Source organism: Centruroides sculpturatus, unplaced genomic scaffold, assembly GCF_000671375.1.
Source record: "Centruroides sculpturatus isolate CEXI.00-Female unplaced genomic scaffold, Cexi_2.0 scaffold92, whole genome shotgun sequence".
Classification (NCBI taxonomy): Eukaryota; Metazoa; Arthropoda; class Arachnida; order Scorpiones; family Buthidae; genus Centruroides; species Centruroides sculpturatus.
The window spans coordinates 863,442-868,929 of record NW_019384394.1 but is presented as its reverse complement, the minus strand read 5'-3'; the positions used below and the strand labels follow the sequence as shown (position 1 = coordinate 868,929).

General features: G+C 30.4%; 1 protein-coding gene across 1 annotated transcript in view; it reads right to left on the bottom strand.

Moving 5' to 3' along the window:
• The window catches only part of LOC111618330 (golgin subfamily A member 3-like), a 71,408-nt gene extending 66,814 nt beyond the window's left edge, over window positions 1–4,594 (bottom strand). Inside the window, exon 1 of the mRNA XM_023359827.1 lies at window positions 4,474–4,594. The gene's annotated coding sequence lies outside the window, so the exon portion shown is untranslated. The remainder of the gene's footprint in view (window positions 1–4,473) is intronic.
• Between the last annotated feature and the right edge of the window lie 894 nt (window positions 4,595–5,488).

Here is a 5,488-nt window from a genome sequence, read left to right as displayed (position 1 = left end):
TATTATATATATATTTAAAAGAATTAGTCTCTCTCTATTATTATTCTTTTTCTCACAAAAATAATATGATTACAGATTTGTTGATAATATTTTGTCAAAATTATTCGAAAAATAAACTTTTGTTTTAATTATTTGAAGCATCTTCAAATCCAACAGTTTGACAACAGTCAAATACATTTAAATATGTTCAATTGTTTTATTCTATTTTTGAACTTGAATCCTTAATTTTTTAAAATAATTTTGGCAAAGTATCACAGATAAATCTGTGATATTATTAAAAATTATTTTAATAATGAAACATTTATTAACTTAGTTCTAACCTTTAATCCACATCAAGAATAATTGTCATATACAGAATTATAATTTGTTATAATTTTTATCAGTTTTAAAAAATATTTAGTAATATATAAACTTAAGTTTTAAATTTTTTCAATTTAAAGTCATAAAAGCATTTTTATGATTATATGAATATAATTTTAAGTCATAAAATATACTTATACATTTTATTCATTGGTGAACAGTTTTCTAAAAGATTTAAGAAACATCTTACAAAAATTAGATATCTGTTGCAAATTTTACTGTGTGTGATTTGATATACTGTATAAGTAAGATATTGAATATTGTTTACAGGAATTCCATATACAGTGGTACCTGAGGATACGAAATTAATCCGTTCCGAAACTGAGATCGTATCATGAAAATGTCGTAAGGTGAATAATTTTTTCCCATACGATTACATGTAAAACCAAATAATTTGTTCCAACACGAAAAACACACTCACATTAAAGCTAAGTATTACATTAAAAAAATAACTATAGTGAGGAAAACACTGAAAAATGCATTTTGTAGTTGTAAATGTATAAATAACCATAATAGAATAATAATTGATTAAAAAATGTAGTTTTATTTGCACTTTATCTTTGAGGCTAGACGACAGTGGGGATGTAAACTGGTGGTGGAAGAGAGGGAGAAGGGAAATGATACTAAAACTTAACTTACATAATATAATGTAACAATAACTTAAAAATAACTTAGAAAAGATAAAAAAAAAAATAGTGTTGTTTTGTATATATTTTTTAAAATTTTTATTCACTGCTTTTTGCTTTCTTTCCTTCACTTCCACCAGCACTTTCACTGGATAGAGGTTGCTTGGTAAAATATCTATCCAAAAAGGTTTGGCTTTGCCTACTTTTTAAAACATTTCTAAAATTACATAGGCAAATGTCATTACTCTCAGCAGCAATACAGCTAGTGTGAACCTTTTTGGGATGCTTCTTTTCAATAAAATCAGTGACTTTCTAATAATACCTCAAGATTTCCTTTATTGAGCAAGATCCTGCCACGATGAAGCAAACACGCGGACTGAGACCAATGAACAGAAGTGAATAAAAAATGGCGCTGCAAAATAATGTAACGTCATATGGTGAGTTTTTGTTCGTATCGCGGAGCAAAAATATGTTCGAATTTCATGTCGTATCCTGAAAATTTTGTATGCTGGGACATTCGTATCCTGAGGTATCACTGTATTAATATAATAATTTTAAAACTGATACCATATTTATTCAATTCCAACCATAAGCTGCACTTTTTTGAAATTTTAATCTCTGAAAATCATGTGTGCCTTATATTTGAAAATGGTTAAATTTTACCTGAAAAGAGAATTTTTTAAAGTAAATCTATTCTATATCATGTCTTTTATCCCCTGATTTAATTTCATCATCTGACCAGTAGATTTTATTCAGAAACCTTGTTTTTCATCAACAAGCCTTTTAACCACTTCTGGGAAAATAAAAATGGCAAGTACTTCAAAAATTGAGAATGATTATGTTACCTGGAAAGTTTCCAATGAAATAATAATTCATTCCTTTTAAAAATGGTGCATTACAAATGCAAATTTGGCATAGAAGACAACTTAGTTTGGGAAAATAATGATGCCAACACCAGTTTCAGAGTTGGCTGTGATAGTAAAACTGATGAATCATTTTCACAATGTGATAGTGAGAATAATTAAGATTTACTTTAAATTATGTATTTAAGATTTTTTTTAATTAATGAATTCTTCACGCCTTGTTACTTCTCATATTTTGAATTTTGTAAATAAATCTTATTACCAGTATTTTTTTTTTTTACAAAAAGCTGTTGAAAAATTAAGGTGTGGTTAAGAATTAGGCCATGGACTGCAGGTTCACTAAAAAATTAATCCCAGGGATAACCCTGGATTAACCTTTTAGTGAAATTATTTAAACATTTTAGATAAGTGTTATTAAACTTTTTTTTAACCATAGGTAAGTAATCATTCATAAAAATGACAGCAAGATACAATGGTATTTTTGTATTCTAACTGTTTCCAATTCAAACAATTTGGTATTTGAATACAAATTCTGGAAAGAAAATCACTTGGTACTTGACTGAACAAACACAACCCTATAGAACATATTTTTGATTAATAACATATTTTTATTTAAAAAAAAATGAAGACATTGTTGATATTTCTGATCAAGTTCAACAAAAAAGCTCAGATGATGATGATAATTTGTAAAAAGAAAATGCCCTAGTTTAACTAAAATTAATATTAACATGTCATATAGTACTTTTAATTGTGATTGTTAGTTANTTTTTACAAAAAAAAAAAATGAAGATGTTACTGATATTTCTGATCAAGATCAAGAAAAAAGCTCAGAAGTTGAGGATACTTTGTGAAAAGAAAATTCCCTCATTTACCTGAAATTAATATTAAAACATCATACAGTACTTTTAATTGTAATTGATAGTTAATTAATGATTGAAAATACGTAATAATTTATTTTTCTTGGTGATGATAAAGAATAGTTAACTTTTGGAACCTAATCCCATATTTTGCATTACTTCCTTGTTTTGTATAGCACGGATTCACATAACACAGCGCTTTTTCTGAATGTATCTACCATGTTATACGAGGGATAGCCATAGATTTTTTTAAGCTCTCAGCCCCCTTACATGGCTGATAACACACAATTGCTATCAGTTTTAACCAGGGACTTAAATGTTTTGTTCTAATTTGTTATTGATTTACAATACAATAATCTAAATTGCTAGCATTTTGCTAGCTTATTTTAAGCTAGTAGTAGAGAAATAATTCTGAATACATTATATATTACTTCATGATGATGACAATGATAAATCTTCACATTATACATTTTTTAATTATTTAACATGTCCTTTTTAATGTTAGAATCATTGATATCCTCTAATTGTGGTCCCATTTACTTATTCTGCTTAATGTTACTAGTCATTATTAGTTTAGGCAAGTCCCAAAACAATTACAATAAGCGAGTCTACTTTGTATTCATTTCTATTGGCTTTCTTCAATTACTACATTAGTAATTACGTTACGACTGCTAATTTTGCATAAACGATAACTTTGACCGTAGTTTGTATACGACCGAATACAAATACTAAAAATTACATTAAAGATCATAATTTCAAGTGTTCGATTTACAACTCATCCCTGCTTCCCGCCACCACACCGACAAAGCGGTAGCGGGAAAAGAGGAAGAGGTTAATGTCCAGATACGTGGACCGTCATGGCGGCACTTCCTGTTTCAGCCTCGAAACCAGACGGTTTGCAGACGACGTGTCACGTGACGACGCGAGCGAACGACGGCGGCTGTCATGGCGCCTCATCGCTGATTCCAGCAAAGAAAAGGAAACAGTAGGGACGCACGTTCTAACCTAACCTAACCTATTCTAATAATATAATTGGTAATAATTATGCTAATTTATTAGAATAGGTTAGGTTAGGTTAGAACGTGCGTCGGTGCGTCACGTGACACCTCTGCAAACCGTCTGGTTTCGAGGCTGAAACAGGAAGTGCCGCCATGACGGTCCACGTATCTGGACATTAACCGAGGAAGAATATCCGACAAACTGACAAAGTGGTCGAAAATTTATAACTCACCAGACGCAAGAGTACAAGATCCAAACTAGAAAACCACAAGTAAAGTAGGTAATTGTTTATAACAGGTGTATGGCTTATAAACAATTACCCAAAAGAACAAAAACTGAAAGTATGGGAGATTTTTATACGAAACGTCAAGAAATGTTTTAAAAACAAGCAATGTTTGATATTCAATTTATTTGTTTACAAACAAACCACACGTATTCTTTTTTTATACACATAAAAGGCAGCATGGTATTTAATACATTATAATTTGCAATTTTAAAAAAATGTTTATATATAATTTTTTTTTTTAAACCAGGAAATTTTCGACCTACATTAAGATCCTGCATTACGGCTTTAGTCGTTTTAAACGAGACTCGGTATACTCTTTGCTGATTTTCAATATTATAAATCATATGCTTAAATATTGAATAAAATAATTTTTTTTTTAGCGATACGTAAAAATACTTTATTAGAAAAACAGAGTAAACAAATTGTTAATTTCGTGCATCTTATATCGACTAAACGGTAAATAAATATAACAGATAACTCACCTTTTAAGTTAAATAAATAAATAAATTTTAATTAGTTAAACAGACAAAATTTAATTTTTCCCAAAATCCGAACAGTGGACGTGGCCATAATTATTGGTGCATGCGACTGCCACCAGATGGCGAATCGTGTATAAATAAATATAATTGTAAAAAAAAAAATGTATTATTTCTAATGAAATTTACTTTCTCTTTCACTGTTTATTTCGTATGTCAAATTGGGCAATTTTTTATCAACACCATTGAAGAAATTTACTAACTTTCCTTTCTTAAAGTATATCTAGTGTAAATTGCAGTATAGATAAAATAAAATTGATAATTGTACAAAGAGGTTCATCCAGGACTAACTCACTATGCCGAAGAAATACGGTCTACGCTCTGTCGTTTATTCACAAGTTTTTATTTATTTATTATTGGAAGTTAATACAACGATTTATTTCAGATATACGTTATAAGCAAAATGGGTTATCTGCCCCGATATATCGGGCCCGCCCTGAAAAATTTCTGGAGTCGCTCCGTATTCGATTCAGGATCTCCATAGCAGTAAGTTGGCGCCTTAACCGCTTCGGCCATCCGGTTATCGAGTGGATTAATATAATAATGCACGCCTTTATAAGTATAAATAATATACACTTCAATTGTTTCTGGATTTTCTTCACTTGTCATACACCTAAATAGGGGGAGTTCCCATAGGTCTTTCCGAGAGGCAGATCGCCCTCGTGTTGCGATGCATTATTCCTTCAAATTAATTAAACCCAGTGGCGGCCTTAGGGGGTGGCGAGCAGGGCAATCGCCCGGGGCCTCGCGCAACAACCAAGTAGAAAAAAGTTGATATTTAAAACTTTTTATTTTATCCTTGGCTATTAGTTATAACAATAAAATAAATTTAATTTATAGTACAGTATATATTAATATTAATAAGTGCCTACTATTTCAATTCACATACTTTGCACAAAGGACAAGGGCCTCGCAAAGATCTGCCGCCCAGAGCCTCGCAATGGATAAGGCCGCCGCTGCT